Below are 19778 nucleotides of genomic sequence, written 5' to 3' on the forward strand. Positions count from 1 at the left end.
TAATTTAAATCATTGCATGTTTTCATTGACCTAAAGTATACTTCTTATATTCTTTTCACTCCTGTAATTTGAAAATGTATGTTTTTCACCCTAAAATCATAATAATAGTCTTTCTGCTTCTTCATATGTTCTGCTTCCTTTAAATAGACTGATAGGAAAGTAAAAAATGCTTTTGTAGTTGGTGGATTTATTATCCATTCTTGACAGTTACTAGAACTGTAATCTGCTTCTCTTAAATTCAAAAGTTGTTGATTGATTGACTTTTGAAAAGAATAGCCAAGAAGGTAAAAAGTATTTAAAAACCTCATGGTATGTCTTCAGGAGTTTGGATTTTGAGATTTATGAAAACTAGGTTAATGGTGTTTTTGAAAGAGAAGCAGAACTTTGCTCTAGAAAGACTTTTGGCTTTCTAATAGCTTCTTGGTTCATTTTCTCAGTGATTATTAGGATGAGTTCAACAGTTTCTAATATTTTCCTTTCTGAATTTGCTGAAAACCAGGGAGAGAGAGCTAGATCCTTCTAGAGGCAGAATTGTTTCCACATAACTAAATTCCCTATCTTTTCCTTGGGCAGGAGCTCCAAAATCTTCCTAAGTGTAGCTTTCTCAGGAGTCCTAACAGCACATACTTGTTCCAAACCTACTTTTTAAGAAAACTTGGCCCTATTCAAAGATGATAAGATGATAGATTTCCCCCACTCTTTCAAACCATTTGTTTACATTTGGTATTTGTGAACCTGCCATTTGAACTTGTTATTTTTTGGAAAGCTGGACCAGATAGAGAGGTCAGAGGCTTCCTTATTGCCAAGCTGCTATAAGTAACCTGTTCGGAACCAGAAATCAGACAGGCAAAATAGAAAAGTGAGTCTAAATGCGTCATCGGGTAGCAGGTCCATACACTGTTGGGAAGGCTGGTGTGCATCAGTCTAGGTTAGCAAGGTCCGAGGCAGTGTGACTGTGGTGGAGACTGTGGAGTCAGACTGCCTGGGTTCAAATCCCATCTCTGCCATTGTTCCCAGGGTCAGCTGCTATGTAACGACCCCTCCAAAGACAATCTCTCAATATTGTTGTGTCTCCTGATTCTGGGCACTGACGAGGTTCAGTTAGGGTTTCTCTCCAGGTCTCTTATGCACTGTGGTCAGTCAGTGACTGGGGCTGGGGTCATCCCAAAGCCTTAGGAGCTCACATATCCGGCTGTAGGCTGGGTTCTCAGTTGGCACCATCCGCTGGAACATCTAGCCCTGACCTTGCATGTGGACTGAGCTTCCTCATCACATGGCAGCCACGATCCAAGGGTGAGGGCTCCAAGAGAGGCCAGGTTTGAAAGCTGTAGCTCCTTTTACCACCTAGAATCAGAAGTCATACAGCATCGCTTCTGCTGCGTTCTATTCATTGGAATCAAGCCACTAAGTTCAGCCATATTCAAGAGGAAGGCAATCAGACTCCACTCCTTAATGGGAGGAGTGTCAAAGAATTTGTGGACGTATCTTCAAACCACCATTGCCACGTATTAGTTGGAAGACCTCTCTGTCCATAAAATAAGAGCAAGAAAGAAACCTACGTCAGGTTTCGGTGAGGATTAAACAAGAATGGAACAGCACCTGATACTCAATATACCTTAGCTTACCCCATTATCACGTCTTCCGCGGATCTGACTTGATGCGGATAGCGTCATCAGTGATGATACACTTCTAAGCGCATAGAGTCTGGGCAATTGCCACCTTTCCCAACTCTACTGGTGACATTTGACAAATCCCAGTGCCTGTGGTTCTTATGCCTCTGGGAACAGAGTTACTATATATGGTATGAATTCTTTGGTTCACCTCATTTTAGTGACAGTTTCCAGATATAGGTCAGTCCATTTAAACCTGGCCCCATTTATGGCAATTTATTCCATTATAGGATAAAGTAGTTAGAATCATGAGTAATAATTACTGTGCCCACATTGCTTTGAACACCTTAGCCAAGTAATCCTCACCTCACCCAGTGAGTAAGGTTGGAGGAGCACCCTGCCCTCCCCCGGGATGAGGAAACCGGGACCTGGGTCAAGTGGCTTGTTCTAAATTCCACCAAGAGGCAAGAGGCAGGCTGGAGTGAGAAGCTGGAGGTTCTGACTCTCTGGCCCCTCCAACATGCTTAAATAATATGCGGACTAATACCCCATCATTGATCATTACCCAGTGGCCACTGATGCCCTATTTTCAGATACATATGGGTATTTAAAATTCCTTTTATCTATCTTGTATTTTTTTTGTAGCAGAGAATTGGCCAGTTTCTACTTAGCATAATGTGAGATATTAAAAACCTTGTAAGTAAAAGGATACTTTGCTACTCAATACAATTCCTTTCTCTTTCGGTCAAATTAATCCTTTCTGATATTCTTGGGTAGCCGAACTTTTTTATCTAGGGCAGAAGGAGCAATTGAGAACACTCCCAGTCTTTGCTGGCATTCGCCCCCAGGCTGCCGCCTAGTTGTCCCCCCCTCCCAGTTATTACATCTCTTGTTTGATGTCAGTAAATTCAGGAGTAAAACAGGTATAAGGGCCGTGCTCTCTCCGTGGGTGCTGAGCGAGGACGCCTCCCCTTTCTTTCTTCTCTTCCGTTCCTGGCCCCATCTAGGCTAGCCCTCGGGTGCGCAGGCTGCCGCTCGCGCTCACCGGGGGGCGCTGTGCAGCCGGCACCGGGCGCCCGGAGGTGAGTCGGCTCGGAGGCGGTGGCTCCGGGTCCTGCCCGTGCGCGGAGGGGCGAATCCCAGGCGGCGAGGTCGCCGCCCCCGCCCCTCGGCCAGCCCCTCCGTCTGCGGGGGAGAGGGGAGTGGCCGCACGCCTCCCGCCGCCGCCGAGCTCTCCGCAGGCGCCCAGCACTCTGCAGTCGGGCGCGCACCGGAGCCCAGCCGCGGCGCGTGGAGGCGGTGTGGGAGCGCGGGGCGCGCAGAGGGCCGGCAGCCGCGGGACAGCGTCCGCCCAGCAGCCTCCGTCGAGCAGCCGCCGCGGGAGCCCCGCAGCTTCGCGGTGGGCCCGCGTCCGGGAGCGCGAGGACGACCAGGAGGCGGAGCGGCGCCCGGCGAGGTAGCGCGAGCGCTTTCCCCCCTCTCCCCTGCCCTGTCCGCTCGCTCCGGCCGCGGCCCGCCAGGGGCAGTAGAGCGGGCGCCTCGTGCCTTTGTGCCCGAGGTGCCCGTGGCCCCGCCGCAGCCCGCGGGGCACGGGGCAGCGGGGGCTGAGGCGCGCTCCCCCGGGCGCGGCGGCGCTGCGGCGAGAACCCGCGCACGCTGGAGGTCGCGCGGGGTGGTCGTGACTCCGCAGTTGCTTCGGGGGCGGGTGGGGGAGAAGAAGGCTTGTAAACTAAGTTGCTCTTACTTTGCCCCATCCTCCTTGTACCTGCGGGCAAAGTGGAACCCAGATCTTTCTCGTTCTCACCCACACCCCCTCCTTTTCTCTGGCCCACAGCTGTTTCCTGGCCCCCTGGTTCTATGGAAGGGCACGGAGTGGCCGCCTCAGGGAAGGAAAGCGTAGGGAGAACAATGGGGCGTCCAGGGGAGTGGGGTTCAGGTGCGGCGTGCCCCGGCGGCGGCGGCGGCAGGGGAGAAGGGGGTCCAGCACCCGATGGGGCGTCCCGCGCGTGCAGCTGCGCTGTGCTCCTTTGTTCCGCCGCGGCGGAGGGGGCTGCCCTGGGTCTCGTTTCCTGCCCGGGATGGGATTGATTCACGGTCGTTGGGAGAGAAGGGGAGGGAGCGGGGCCGGAATGAAAACCAGATTAGGAACCGGAGTCCTGGAGGGTGCTTGCTGGGGCCGGGAAGAGGGTTGGGAAGGGGTTGATGAGAGTGCATTGGAGAATTCATTGCCAACACACAACATTTTGTCCACGGGCCGTGTGGGTTTCTGGAGCTCCTTTGTAATGCTTTGTTCAGACCGGCCAAGCGTTTATTGCCGCAACAAGTTGTGCACTTCCTTGAGTTCTAGGCGCTCCCAGGGTTAGTTTGCTGAAGTCAAATCTTAGTTACTTTGGAAGAAGACTTTTGTTTGTTTGTTTTTGTTCCTGTTAGGGATCAGGGTATTTGTGTGTAGGTGTGTGCCCGTGGACCTGTGTGTGTAGCTAGTGGATATTGGCTTGAATGGGTAGGAGGCAAATTTTATAAAATTGATTTTGACATAAAATAATTTTCTCCATTGTGATATAGTTTAACAATTTTCCGGGAATGTTTGAGGGGAAACCGCTATAAAATTAGACATTGCTAAATAAATGAATCAGATTATGTAACACTGAGTTGAAAAACCCTTTTGCAGGCTTTCTCAGAAAACACACCCCACACACCCCAGTGTTCGGAGTTTGAGTTGAAGACCCACTGCTTCTGTGCTTTCACTCCCCAGTGTGGGCCACCCGGAATAAGAAAGAGAACTCACACCATTATGGTCAATGGGAATTTTTTTTTTTAGGGGGAGGTAGAATTAAATGTAATATGGTGGACATTTGTTGAGTGACCCTTTTCTAGATTGGAATCGAGAAACCCAGGAGGAAGGGTTGACCGGGGGAGGGAGCCAGGGGGATTGAATGATGAGTGTTTTTGAATGGGGTATTCCAAGCGAAACAGTTTGGGGAGGAGGCTGACATTTCCAGGCATTCATGGTTTGTGCCTATGGGACACTGGTGGAAGGATCCCAAAGTCGGACTGAAGGTTCGAATTACTGTGGTGATAATTGAGGAGACATCCAGTTCTAGTAGTCTGGCTGCAGGCAGGGGTGGCAGATGACCCAGCGCTTCCTCTTTGACAACTCTGAGGACCCACGGTTAAACCGCCCCACTGGGCATTCAATTTAAGACAACCAAGTCTGAAAGCCTCTTAACCTTAGAAGGGGAATTAGGAGCTTACTCCAGGGGGGAAAAATGTTTCCTGCCCACGAAGTGGTAATGGAAAAGAGCTGTATAAGCTGCTGCTGAGGGTTTGTCTTTTTTCGTGGGGGATGCGGTCACATTTTCAGGCCAGGCTGAGATGCAGTGGGACTTGTCCTCAGGAGCCATTATGCTGTGAAGTTGAAGTGGGATGTTGTCCAACCATCAAGCTGTTTGTTGTTATAACTAACACACTGCCTGGCAAAACATGGTGCCACAGGCAGCAAACAGAGGGAACAGAGGGAGACTTCGTTATTGTTGTTGTTGCCATTTTGGACTTTTCATTTATGTTGTGAATTGTTTTGTAAAATATAGCACAGTTGGATTCCTCCCAGCTACTCATCGGAATATACATTAACAACAAGGAAGCCCGAGACTGTGTTAACTGCTACTGGAGACACAGAGGTGGGGGGGGGGGGTTCTCTTACATAGCTTGTCTCTGGCCACAGGCTCTCCCCGTGGGTCTCCCATTGTATGGTGAGGCTGACTACTGGCTGCACCCCCTTCATGGGTTGGGATGAATCATCACTTTGTCAAGCCTGGTGTTAAAGACTCACTCTCCCGGGTTGCTGCACAGTTATGCAAAGCAAAGAGGAGCTTCTGACCTCAGTGGGGAAGGAGTGGGGGGTAGGAGTGGTTTGGCGAAGAAGGGATCCTCAGAGTGTGAGATCCATGTTTTTAGCATTTGTCCCCCCTTTGGGTGAGGTTCTTCCCTCTTCCCCCTCCCTTCTACTATTTTTAATAGCTGGGTATTTGGATTTTCATTAAATAGCCTAACAATAATTGTCACTATCATTTAGTAAGTGTTTACTATGTATAGTGGGTTTTGCATACATTACTGTAGGAATTCTCACAACTTGCTAAAGTGGGTATTATATCCACTTGACAGTTGAAGCGAGGCCGAGGGAGTTTACCAGCTTGCCTCTTAACACCCTACTTGTGTAGGTAACTAGTAAGTGTTGGAGGTGAAATTGGAACTCCCATCTCTGATTCCAAAGTCCATATTCTTTTTAAATAAACGCTGTATGGTATGATATCTTTAAAAAAAACTGGAATGACAACAGCTTGAATATCTATTTGATTGGCCTTTTGCAAATTTCTTATCACTTTCCCGAGTATTATCATATTTGATCCTTTCAGAAACCTCTCTGGGGACGCCTGGGTGGCTCAGTCGGTTAAGCATCTGTTTTTGGCTCAGGTCATGATCCCAGAGTCCTGGGATTTCAGCCCCATGGTGAGCTCCGTGCAGCTTCTCCCTTTCCCTCTGCCCCTTCCTCTGCCGTGTTCTCTCTTTCTCTCTCTCTGTCAAATAAATAAATAATATCTTAAAAAAAAAGAGAGAAACCCCTGAGATAGGTTTGGAAGTCACAATTAGTGACATCACAACTCTTAAAAGTGTATTTGCTAAAAAGCTTTATGCTGTGTGATGGCCTGTGTGAATAAGCTTTAAGTGAAGGCAACTTTATTTTTAAGAAGTTAGGCTGCCAACATTTAAAAATAAGTTCTTTTTTGGAAACATTTAAAAGTGGGTGGAATGGAATAGATCTTACATAGTGTCTAAGCATTTTATATTTATTGAAATCCATTTTAGCTCTTTTTATCTTACAGCCTTTCATAGAACAGCACACTTTGGAGACCCAATGCCAGAGTGTCTTTTTAGAAGAGAAATACGGAGGAAAGGAATGTGATTATAAGGAGGAAGTGGGACATCAGAATTGGAAACATACGCAGCAGCAGGCCGTGGATTTTCCCAGCACATTTTGGGCCTGGCAGTCGCCTTTTACAGAAGACATTCTTCCTTAGGGAAGTGTCAGGGGTCTTTCTTTACAGTACCTCTGAGATCATCAAATTTCTGTGCTCATGGGAACACATATTCCATGGAATTTCTGGGCTCATCCTGTACCCACAGGGGAAGTGAGCTTAGGTGTCCGTGTGAAAAGGGAATGGAAGTGGTTTCCAATCCTAGGGGTGGCATGGAGAGTGGTCGTGGGCAGGAGACACCTGACCTTGACCCATGAGTGACTGCTGAGTGCAGGAGCGGAATGGATTTTAACACTTGGCATCATTGATTGTTTATGGGTTTCTCTAGAATGCTCCTGGGCAAATGGAAAAGTCAATATTGGTTTTTTTGGGTTTTTTGTTTGTTTGTTTCTAAGATAAGATTGTAAAGACTGAAAGTTCTATCTTTACTTGTTTAATTATTTCAAATAATGATAGGACATCAGTTGGGGTCTTCAGGGACTATGGTGTAGGTGCAGTAACTTTTGTCTCTTGTCATTAAATCCCCCTTCACTGGATATTTGGAGGGAGGCAGACACATGGTCTGCTGGGCTCTATCAGGGACCACCTTCCAGCTTACCCGCTGAGCAGGATAAAGGATGCCCCACAGCATCTCGCTCCTATAACCTTTCGTAGATTTCTTCTCCGCTGTCAGTACCTTCTTCATCCATCCATATTTTATTAAGCACATGGTTGATGGGAGGCCATGCATTAAAAAGCAATAAAGGAAATCCATTGTGCCTCAAAGGACACAGCAGGGCAGGCCACCGTGCCCAGAGTGGATGTTGGGGAAATGAAGAAAATGACTGTGACAGCTGTGGTGACCAAGGCCACGCCAACACTCGCTGCCCAGACAAAAGCTGAAAACAAACAAAAGCGAGAGAGTGGGAGGAGACCGAGCACGGTGCCCGCTCCGGCTTTGTCCTCGGTGGTTTCATTTCCTCCAGCCTCTGGTGGTGTGGAAGGGGTCAGGTCTCCGAACACCTGCCTCTGAAGGTTGGGTTGGTTGGGATGTTAGGAAGCAGCATCCTGGAGGAGAGCGTGGGGGATCCTGTTTGGATTCTGAGGATGTATAAAGTGCCATTCCATGGGAGAAGGCGCCGAGTCACGTGGCTCGCTCTGGCCCCGGGTAGGTCCTTGGTGCCTCCCGCTTCCTCCCCTCTCCACCTGCCAGCATCCTGTCCTCATTCTGTGGTCAGCCTGGCTGGCGAGTCACTCCTGCTAAGGCTGTTCACGGACTTCAGCCATATTTGCCTTGTGGACAAGAAATGCCGAGTCCCCAAAGAATGAATCATTCATATTTATATGATGTTCATGCTATTGTTCGTCAAGTGTTGAGTGCTTTCTTTGTGTCAGGCCTCATCCTGGGCACTTTGTTTTCTTTTCTTTTTAAGGTAGGCTCCACATCCAGTGGAGTTCCTGTCTACCTCGAACTCACAACTCTGGGATCCAGACCTGAGCTGAGATCAAGAGTCTGAATCTTAACCGACTGAGCCACCCAGGCGCCCCCTGGATATTTTCTGTAGCTTGTTTATTTAATCCTCACTGCAGTCCTTCAGTAGGAGATATTTGTGGATGAGGGAACTGAGTAATTTACCCAGGGCTGGTAGAGATTAAGCCCAAGACTGTGTGCTTTCCAGAACATGTTGCTCATGGTACAGTGTTCTTTGAAGCTTTGGGCCACTCTTAAGGAGGTTGTTTTAAGGAGTTCGAGGGAGAGCCTACTCTGACAGTCTCTCCCTCCTGGCTTGCTTCCTTTGTCACCTGGAGTCAGGGTTCCTGTGGGTGTCCTTGGCCAGTCCAGAGCTGGGCGGGTTGGTTGAAATGCTTCTCGGTTTCTCCTTTTCTGGGCCTTGTGCTTGGCTCTCCATGGTGCCTCATTCTCCCCCAAATGAGGGTGACTTGGTGAACAAGATTCAGCCTGCTGGTGAGGATCCAGCTTGCCTGGTGATCTTTCTTACCCTCTCCCAGCACTTCCTTAGCTGTAGGAATTAGATGGCCATTTGGGAGTTTTCAGGGGCTTTGTCTGGTCCTCTGGTCTACAGTCTATCCAAGAGCAGTATGTATGCTGCTGGGCATCCTGCTGGAGTTCAGGGTCTGATGTATATGAATGAAATGGTGTTAGCACCACTGCCTAGCTGGGGCTTAGGGAGTAAGACTTTGGACAAGGCGGGGAGGAAGAGGATTGGTATGGAATTTATATTCTTCCAAGACAGGCAGTTTTAGAAGTTGAAGTCTGGAGAAAAGTGAAAATTGACATTCTTACTTTGCTTATCAGATAAACTCTGAGCTTCTAAAAATACCAGGTGCCTGGCTTTCCTTGATAGCTTGAGAGGCCAAGAGGAACCCAGGTGTGTACCTTCCAGGGACTTTCCCACCGATCCTGCGAGGACTCGGGAGGCTTGGAAATTACCCAGGTGGCTTCATCTTGCCGTGTGAAAATGAGAATACAATTCGAAATTGTATCTTACATTGTTTTAAACTTGTTAAAAAAAAATTCAGCATCCTTAAAGAGATCTTCGAAAATGGAATTGAAAAGACAATGGAACAGATTGTTAACGATTGGCTTTTGTTAACTCTGTGTGTGCCTGTCATTTTCCTGCTGGTTTCATAAAAGCGTTTTTCATACACTTCAACCAAAACAAACAACAACAACAAAAACTCTTGTTTTTTTTCCAAAAAATTTTCGACCTTGATTAAAAAATCCCTGCCAGCCCTGCGTGCATTTTCCAATATCTCTTCTCTCTCCTCCCTGAGAGCTGCTTCCTTTGAAATTTCTTTATTATTAGACCCTGCAATGCTATTTGCAGTTCTTAGCTGATCATTTTTTCCTTTGAAAGTACTTCAAAAGGATCATCACGATTTTATTCATTTTAGAATCCCAGCTTAAGTGCTCTTATGAAAAGCTTAATTTTTGTAAACCCTGGGCTTATAAATTTTTATAACCCAGTGCACAAGGCTAGTGCTTTGTAGGCACTGTGCTCACAGCTGTAATAAGTTGACCACAGTTTTGATCTACCCTGATGTGGTGAGCCATCTAGGAGAAAGTTCTCATTTGCCTCGAAATCTTCAGGGTGTTCAGAGGTATTCATAAAAATAAATGAACTGCCACACTGGGTCAGATTCAGGCATTGGCCTTGTGCAGCAACAGAATACCAAGTATTCTGTGACGTTGTGGGGGGGGGGCAGAGTTAAACTTCATGGCTTTGTAGGGTTCCTGGATCTCTTCAACATCTATAATTACATAATCTCTTAAAAGCCTCTCATTGATATATTTAAGTTCATTATGTTCAAATTCTTGAATTGTTTATTTTTATTCTATATTCTATACATTTCACACCTTTAAAGGTAGAACTTGATAGTACTGGTATTTTGACTTCCAAGTGCCCAATTTTTGGAATGGTAGAGTGAAAGTTGAAAGAGCCTAAAGGTCACCGCTGTAACCCCTTCATCGTATTTAAGACCTGTTCAGGCTCATAAAGTTGACTGGGGATAGACCTGGGAACTTGATTGTAGTCTCTTCTTGCTCAATTTTCCTTCTAGGGGACTATCTCACTGTCTCCCCAAACCCATCTAAATTCAAGCTTAGTGCCCATTCCCTAACAGTTGATTCTCTTTTGACTTCACTGTTTGTGCTGTTAGCATTCCTAATCATCATCTGGGCTTGGGATTCCAGAAGCATTACCTACTTCCCGATTTTCTGTGACCCGTCCATTCATCCAGTCGGTTGTTAGGTTTGGTTGATTGTTGCCTTTTATTTCCAAATCCTTAAGCCTCTATTCTGGCTCAGCCCTCTAAAAGGCTGGGTCAGTAGAATGTAGCAATTTCCAAAGTGGGTTGTTCCATAAAAATTAGTAAGTTGAAAAAAATACCCATAGAGTGAGTAGATGGTGTATAGTGATAAAGGTATCCTTGGAGAAGTAGGTGTTGGCTAAACAACATTTTAAATAAGTTTCTTTGCAGAAAGGCTTCTCATGGCCTTTTATTTGTGACTGCAGACTGTGATTATCCCAGAGAGAGATACAATATGCACGTGTCCCCGTTATGTGACCATTGGACCACTCTGGGCGGGCCCATGATACGATCACACTGCTGTCATTCCTTCACGGTACCGTTTCTAGATCCATTACTGGCTGACTTTCTGTGAGAATACTTGTTTGATGTGAGCCACACTTGGTTCACTCTCAGATGTATCTTATGCTTGTTTCCTCATTTATTCTCCTGGGTCTTTCCTTCCCCCTGGAAGCCCCTCTCCGCCTGTTATACAGCTTTCACAACCCAGTTGTGTTAATCATTTTTGTCAATTTCCCCCAGACTCTTGCTCTTCTGAACTTACAGCATTTATTGTTTCACAGCTTAAAAAAAAGAGAAAATATTTGAAACAGTCAAAATATTGAAAGTAACATTGCGTACCTATAATAAATAGTTAAATTACTGGAATTCGCAAAGGTGACATTTTCCATATTTGTGTCTGTTGAGGTATCACACACACATTGTATTCTTCTCTTTCTCCATTGGTAAACTTGTACATGTTACCCAAGCATGGGGCTTGTTTTTGTTTTTGTGTTTAAATTTTGTGTTATTGGTGTTGCATTGCATTTAGATAGTATTCAGGGAGAATTGCCATCTTTGGGGCTTCATGGCTTGCCATCTGCAAACTGATGTACCTCTCTATTTATCTATGTCTTTTATGTCCTTCAATGAAATTTCATAATTTTACACGTAAAACTCTTTTATGTCTTCTGTTAGATTTGTGCCAAGGTGCTTTATGGTTTTTGTGGTCATTGTGAATGGTCATGGGAATTGCGTGTCATATTTCTGACTGGTGTCACTGGTGTACAAGAATGGTGTTGATTTTGTATTTGTTTATAGATGGTTCTTGGCTGATCAAGTGTACATTTAAACTTGTGTTTGTTCTTAGAGCCTGAAGTTGGGTGGCTTATCTAATAGAGCACAAAATACCAACCTGTAATGGAAATGTCACAATTTTTTTTTTTAAGATTTTATTTATTTATTTGACAGAGAGAGAGACACAGCGAGAGAGGGAACACAAGCAGGGGGAGTGGAAGAGGGAGAAGCAGGCTTCCCGCTGAGCAGGGAGCCCGATGCGAGGCTCGATCCCAGGACCCTGGGGTCATGACTCAAGCCGGAGGCAGATGTTTAATGACTGAGCCACCCAGGCGCCCTGGAAATGTCACAGTTTTTAAAATTACTGTAGGGATGCCTGGCTGGCTCAGTCAGAAGAGCATGAGACTCTTGATCTCAGGGTTGTGGGTTCGAGCCCCACGTTGGGTGTAGAGATTACTAAAAAAAATAATAAAAAAATAAAATAAAAACTGTTCCTTTAAAAAAATAAATAAAATTACTGTAATACCTTTAGAAGTAAAGGGAGGTGACTTTTTCGTTCTTTAATGTGTGCATTTATTCATCAGATGTTTGGGTGCCTAGTGTGCGCTCCTGTGCTAGGTGCTGAATCTTTAATGGTGATCAGGCAGACATGGTTTCTGCTCTCACGGCGCATGAGGAGGGAGAGACTTTGCAGAAATGAATGCAGATATTTATGACATATTTATGAATTGTGATGGGTGCTGTGAAGGAAAAGGACAGGGGGCTGTGAGTATAAGAAGGGTGGGGAGAGGCGACAATAGATTGTGGATACAGGGAGGGCGGGTCTGAGGACACTGACATTTGTGCAGCCACTTGGGGGCTGAGTTGGTGCTGGAGGGGAGAGAAGCCTGAAGAGCTTTCCAGGCAGTGAAAACCAAACCAAGCTCAGAAGCCCTGAGATGGGGCTCTGCTGTGAATGGTAGATTGATGGAAATTTTAGTAATCAACGACTTAAATTTTTTGTTATTGCCTCTTAGTAAATCATCATCCTAGTGGTATTACATACTGTGTGAATTACGATGACATGAAAATATTTATTTTGGATCAGTATGTTCTCCTTCCTCCTCAAATGAAACTGCTCAAGTGAAGAGAGCTACCTCTGTGATGTGGCTTGAACTGGGCTACGGTCCATCCTCCATCCCCGACCCCCCCCAACACCCCCATCTGAGTGCCGCCATTACCCCACGCACTGACTTCTGCTAGACACATCCGGATCCTGCTCAGACTGGGGCCTTGCTCTCTGAGTCTGGAGAAGCCCTGTCTGCCCTTACTGGGATGGGTCTTGAGCAGGGCCACCTTTGGCTCTTCCACTGGCTAAGCCCTTGCCCCCCTCTCTCTGGCATCTTCTCCAAATACACACTGAAGGCTTTGGGGGTAGTGGAGGGGTCCGGTGTGAGTTACACACTCCTCACTCCACTGGAATAATGGCTCTTTGGTCGTTGAGGCTTTGTGCCTGGGACAAGTTTGATGGAGCGTGGTTCACTCTAACAGGCCTCAGTGGGAGGCAGTGTGGTGTAGTGGTTACAGGCCGGCTCTGGACAAAGTATTGGTTTGGAGACTTGACTCTTCTGCTTAGGAGTCCATGACTTGGGGCATGTAGCTTAATTTGCCTCTGCTTTCTCATCTGCAAAATGCGGGTCATAGAGAGCCTTCCTTCGGGGGTAGGGTTTAGTGTGTTAACGTGTGTGTGTCTAGAAGAGTGTCAGCAAACACTCCACGTAAATGTTAGTTACTTCTTCTTGGTCGTTCCTGAAAATGGGTTCCTGGGGTTCTTCCTCTTCCCAGCCAGATGCTCAGATCCGTTTGAATCCAAGCAGCGCGTATAATTTATGATTTGATACGGCACTCTGGTTACGCCTGAAAAAGATGAAGGAATAGAGATGGCAAAGAAATAAACCAAAATGCTATCAGTGATTGTGTTAGTGCAGTATACTCTGGTGACTTGCTGTTACCCCTCTGATTTTATGCATCTTCTCTAATCTGGTTATGTTACTTCTGTACAAATAATAATATGATAAAACCTTATGAAAAAAGGCTAGGCTGGCAGTTGCCTTAGTGGGTCGTTGAAGTGGGGCTGGAAGAGGGGGACGCCTGGGTTCCACCTCCTCCGATTGCATTTACACGAGGTGGTGGAGTACTTTCCCATTTATGCTTACTGTTGGAGATATACAACAGTATGTATTAAAAGCCCTTAGTAGAACTATCCCAGTAAGACGGTGGGGGGATGCAGTTCCTCCTGGAACCCTTTATTCTTTGTTTCTTTTTCTGTCTTTGTTTTCCTTTTTTGTTCCTTCTTGCACTCCCTGAGTGGGCCTCCAGCCATCTGTTACTCACTCTCCTTTGGGCTCCTCTTACTCCCCTCCCCCTTGAATATTGTTCCTTTTAATCCCCCATCTTTCTCCTTTCCTTGCTGTCCTGTAGAAGTGATGCATACATTTCTATAATTCAAAGAGTAAATTTTATTTATTATTAATTGTAAAACTAAATGTAATCTGTTGCCCTGAAAAATCTAAATTGAGCAGCCTTTTGTTTACTCACACCTATAATTAAATAATTGATTGATTGATTTACTTACTAACTCCTTAACCTCTGTGGGAGGGGGGGTGTCCTGTGCCTCCTAAAAGCACCAGGAATCTTGGGGGATTGGGAGGCTGAGAGCAAGGGAAGAGTGAGGGAATGCTGAAGTTAAGTTTTTCCTCTTTCCCTATTTTGATTAGGGTGATCTGTATTGTTACCATTTCATTATGTGTCAGAATTTTTGAGCCTTTCCCAACTGGAAGAACAGAATTCTGGAAAATTACCAAAATGCATTTTTACAAAGAAAATGTTGCCAAATCTGACACATTTCCTCAAAAGCCTGTTGATTTTAATTACTTTTTAAAAAGTTCAGTGAGCTTTCCAGCTTTCCTTTCGTGCCCTCTTGTATAATTATGAGCGGAGAAGAAATGGGCTTTCCTGCTAAGTTCGTTTTATCTGCAGGAATTTATCTGTAAGCTGTGGCATCCTCTAAGTATCCCAAAATAATACTGACACGGATTTCAAAGAGGAGATGACAGCAGTGTTGCCTGGCCTGAGTGGAAGAGCTCTTTTCCTTGAGAAATATTGCCGATTGCAGTGACATTTCACAACTGAATGTGAAATCTAGTTGAGGGGATTTAAATGAGGTGATGCCTTCCTATACCTGATTTCACAGTTTATAATGTTTTTCATCTCTAACCACAAATGCCCAATTTGAATGTAACATAAATATTTATGAGCATTCTTTCTGTGCGTTAGGGAAGTCTGTACAATTGCAGTAAAACCTGGCTTTATAGAATGGGTATAATTAGGAGTTCATATTTATTTTTCAACAGGTTTCATCGTAGGAGTCCTTTGCATCAGAAACACTATCTACACCACTTCTGAGTGAGGCAGCCGCCCGAGAAGGTATGTCTGTACGTACACCTCTGCTGCACACCATGTTTTGGCACAGACGCTCGCGGGTGCGGGCGTGATTTTGGTGGCTCTTGCCTATTTCATTTCATTTACCCCAAAAATGGAGGAGGAGAAATTTGTTGAGTTTGTTGGTATGAGGCATCCAAGGATAGGGCGTGAGGGTTGAAGAAATAAAGGTAAAACTGTCAGCCCCACCTTAATACTTGCCATTTGTTGCCAATGTGGGAAACAAACAAAAAGGTGTAGGTAAAATATTAAAGGAACAGTACCAATTGACGTCCTTAGGGGGCGACCAGTTTTCTGTCTCATGGACTCTCGGATGGAAGAGCTGTCAGCGTCTCTCCTCTTCGGATGGAGAACATGTCCCTCTTCACCTGGTGGACATTGGATATGGAGGTGGCTTCACCTTCTGTGATTTAGCTTCCAGCTTGACATCTGCTCTCCTGGCAGCAGCTTGCGTGTGATGATGATCTTTTCTTACTAGAGCACTTAATAACCATGGCAGATGTTGGGAGCTCGGTCCCACAGTCGTACAGCTGTTTATATGTCCAGTTGGATTTCTCGAAAGAATGAAATCAGTTTTTTTAGGATCTCATGCTGAGGGCTACAAGGATAGTAGGATTTAAGGGGAAATTTATTTAATGGGAGTTTGCATTGGACGTTGCAACAGATGTAGCGTGGATGTGGAATGACAGCTGAAGGCGGGTCTGGAGTAAACCTCCCATTTATCCTTCAGCCAAGCAATTCTGAAAGTCCAAGATGGCTGGAACTCTCATTGGGACATTGTGTACTAGAGAGTCATCTTAAGAACATTCCAGAAAGTTTGGAAAATGGAGGAACTATCAACTCTGGTCATTTCTGAATATTCCTTTCCATGCTTTTTATGCCTATGTTTTAAGATCTGTATCGCTGCCGAGTTTTTGAAATCAGTTTTATAGTTGTGTATTATTCCACTGAGTACCATAATGTCCTCAAACATTTCTTACGGTTGGGCATTTGGGTTGCCTCCACCATTTTGCTGTCGTGAGTAATACATTGATTAGCATTGTTGTACATAGAACTTTTTCCATATTTCGAATATTGATTTTCTGACAGTAGGTGTTGAGAACAGTGATAGCTGGAATGTGGGAGGGTTCCCCGGTTCCTTTGAGAGGTCAGGAATGGCTGGCACACACAGGCCCGAAGGGGACGGGTTCTCTTTGGGATACGGGGCCTCAGGGCAGTGAGTGAGGCTCGGCAGACTGCCGAGGTACAGGGCCTGGAGCTCAGGGACAAGCCAGGGCCTGAGGTCCAATGAAGGGATCGCCGGCATCTGGTTGAAGATGTTAAGATTGCTTGGAGGGTGGAATGAGGAGAGACGAAGGTGGGTGATAGAACTCTGGGGAACATTGTTTTGTGACTAGAGGAAGGAGAGGCCGCTAAGAATAAGGAGTGATGGAGGTAGGAAGTGGGCAGCCAGGAAGAAATGGCCCTGTGGAAGCCAGGGCAGGAGAGAGCTTAAGGAGAGAGTGCGGTGGGCAACGAACAGGTGGTGACATTTTATCTGAAGCTGTTTCAGTGGCATGTGGCAAGTGTCAAAGGTAGGCCTTGTCAGAAACCTTAGCTGTATGGAGGAAGAGACTGGAAGTAGGCAATTGCCAGAAGGGGTCGTAGGATGGTTTATTAGTCTGCTAGGGCCGCCATAACAAAATACCACAGACTGAGTAGTGGAAACAATAGAAACGTATTTTCTCACTGTTCTGGAGGCTGGAAATCCAAGAATAAGGTGTCAGCAGCTGTAGTTTCTTCCAAGGCCTCTCTTTGGCTTGCAAACAGTCACCTTCTCTCTGTGTCCTCATCTGGTTGTCCCTCCATCTGTGTCGTGTGTGTCCCAGTCTTCTCTTCTTATAGGGACACCAGTCATATTGGGTGAGAGCCCACAATAATGGTCTAGTTTTAACTTCATCACCTCTTTAAAGGCCCTGTCTCCAAGTACAGTCACATTCTGAGGTCCTGGGGGTTAGGGCCTCAACATATGAATTCAGGAGGGGGACACAATTCGGCCCCTAACACATGGCTTCTAGGCCTGATAACCCCCTGTCTCCTTCCTTGCTCTGTGCTCCTTCCCATCCTCCACATGGTTGATCATCTTCTCCTTCTTGTCATACTTGTGTCTTGGCTTTGGTGACCTGTGTTCTTCTGGTCTCAACCCTCAGCTCCTCCTGACCCCCTTGGTGTCCACATCCTGCAGGGTTTGGGCCTTGGCCCTCTTCTCTTCCTGAAGTCAGGTTCGTCTGTCTGTCTTCAACTCCTCAATGGCAGCTCCTCATCCTATAGCAAAGTATTCCTCCTTCCAGGTGTCAGATTAACTCTTGTTTTATTTTGATGATGATGATGATTGATTAATTGATGGATTGTTTTATTTTATGAGAAGACTAAACCATTTTGTGATCCTGTCCTCATGGTTGCTTATCTCACAGTTAAAAAAAAAAAAAATAGTGGGAACATTGATTTAGGTCAGGGTTCGGGGAAACTTCATATTTGAGTTCACCTCATATTTCACAAATTAGTGTTTTTCTCCCTTTCTTTTCAAGGGTCTGCCTTGGTTAAAATAAGACTGAATGGGTTGCTATCTCAGTAGAGTCTGGGGCAGAATTATTTTGGCAGGTATGGTATTACTGCCTTTTTGTCTCCAGATGGAGGTTTTTTGTTTGTTTTTAAAGCTATAGAGGTTAAGATTATCCTGTTTGATGCCTAGGAGGGAGGCTTCGTGTGCATATTGGTGAAGGGAACAAGGTTGACTTGTGGAGGATTTTATTTAAACTATGGTTGGTTGTTTTGGGGTTTCTGGTGTATGTGTATTTGCATAGTGTTTCTCTCAATAATCTTTTGAAATATATCAATATGATTTCTGCATAAAGTTCATATTTTTATTGAAGAGGCTGAGTATCAGATTTCTAAAGTATGTAAATTATGGATAGATTGACTGTTTGGCCACCCAAAATGGAGGCACCCAGATTTTACTAGGCAACCTTGAGAGAAACATTTATCTCTGTTGACAATTTTAAAGCAGTATGTAATTTTAAAGTATGAAACTCAAATTTAGTTTTTAATAGTAACTTATGTGTTTATTCTATCTTTAAGAGCCGGGTTATGGAATGACATGTGACCTTGTACTCTTGACTCTATGTCTGGTTGTGGGTTTGCAGTGTTATTTTTGTGCTTTCTTAAATGACTTAAGCACTTCTGACTGTACATTTGGGACAGAAAAAATATGGCAGTTGGATATAGTTTTGAAAAACCGGCCAGATTTTTAACCTGGTAATACGATAGTACTCTTCATTATTACAATTTTCTAGGCTCACAGCTTTAGAAAATGGTATAAGGTCTTAGGGACCTCCAGATTTGCTGGATTAGTTGGTGTTCTTTTTCTCTGCAAAATATATCAACTGATGCCCATAACACATGAAATGGTCAAAGCTACAGGGCTCCCCTGTTGTGTGTTCTTGGGTTTCTTTTTCTTTTTTTTTTTTTTTTAAGATTTTCTTTCTTTGAGAGAGCGCATGAGAGAGCATAAGTGGGGGGGAGGGGCAGAAGGAGAGCTCCCCGCTGAGCAGGGAGCCCAGTGCAGGACTCAATCCCAGGACCTGGGATCATGACCTGAGCCGAAGGCAGACGCTTAACCGACTGAGCCACCCAGGCACCCTGCTCTTGGGTTTCTGTTCCCACCAGTGGACATGTGTGAGTATCCAGACTCAACTTTTTTTTCTTCTCCCCAAACCTGTTTATGCCAGTTGTACTTACTCCTCTATTTAATATAAAGATTTTAAATATATGTGCAAAAATAATTATTGTTTTTGTGACCATTTATTTGAATTCATTTGAATGTTTTGGAAAGCACCTGATAAAAAGTAAGTTTCTAAAATGGAATGGCGGCTGATTTTAGAGTGGCTGAGGTAACTGTTAAGGAGTTGGGGAGTCCTAAAAGAAGAGTGTTCCCACTAATATTGTCAGCCATTCAGGATAGGTGGGTTCAGCTGTGATTATGTAAGACCCAGGAATCTTAGTGGCTCAGAGCAATAATCTGCACTCACTCGGTGCGTTCACCGATGGCCAGGTCCATGGCTCTGCTCTGTGTCGCCCTCGTCCATACTAGGGGACACAGTGTGATGAAGCAGCCCCCTCTGGAACCCTGCTGACCCTTTGGGCGGAGGGAAAGACCACGGGGAAGCCTGCGTGACCCTGCCTGCATTCGGCAAGGTAGATAACCTTCTCACCGAGTAGTAGTGAGCATCTGCACTGTTTCTCTGGTGTCTTTACAGCCTCACCATTTCTTTAAAGAAATTTGACCTTTAAAAGGGTGATGCCTTGAGATGGTTTATAAAAGAAAGTACTGCTGGGAACTGCAGCTGGTGGACATAGACTTGAAGAAAAGGCCTCAGCATTACAGCAAAACACGGGCAAATAAATGTATGATGATAGGGTTTAATTTAAAAAAATATGTTTTGGTATTTATCTTTTTAAATGTCTTCCAACTTTGACTTTTTTTTTCCTTTAAACCAAGCAGCCAAACTGTCAATCCTTATGCATTTGGATAAGAGAGCCTACTTTAGTCTTAAACCCTCCTGTCTCTCTTGCCCCCTCCATCAATTAGTGTTCTGCCTTTTATGATAGAGTCATCTGTTATTTCTCTTGCACTTATCCACCTGTTTCACTTCCATTAGTTCTACCCTAGTTCTAGATTTGTGCCCTAGCTGGTTTCCCTGCTGCTAGCTAGTATGGTACCTTTACCGTACAATCGGAAAAAGGTACC

At 45.3% G+C, this 19778-nt stretch overlaps 1 protein-coding gene and 1 non-coding gene across 6 annotated transcripts in view; both read left to right on the forward strand.

Moving 5' to 3' along the window:
* Window positions 1-2673: 2673 nt before the first annotated feature.
* Window positions 2674-19778, forward strand: part of MYO1B (myosin IB) — a 179081-nt gene continuing 161976 nt past the window's right edge. For 2 of the 5 annotated variants that reach the window (XM_078071121.1, XM_078071125.1), the window contains exons 1-2: window positions 2799-3066; window positions 14905-14977. The gene's annotated coding sequence lies outside the window, so the exon portion shown is untranslated. Of the gene's footprint in view, window positions 2693-2798; window positions 3067-14904; window positions 14978-19778 lie in introns of those variants that run through there. The other 3 variants (XM_078071126.1, XM_078071123.1, XM_036065480.2) reach the window with 3 other exon arrangements.
* TRNAK-CUU (transfer RNA lysine (anticodon CUU)) lies at window positions 11887-11959 on the forward strand. The gene has a single exon. It is a non-coding gene; the product is annotated as a tRNA-Lys (tRNA).

This window comes from Halichoerus grypus, chromosome 4, assembly GCF_964656455.1.
Source record: "Halichoerus grypus chromosome 4, mHalGry1.hap1.1, whole genome shotgun sequence".
Taxonomy (NCBI): Eukaryota; Metazoa; Chordata; class Mammalia; order Carnivora; family Phocidae; genus Halichoerus; species Halichoerus grypus.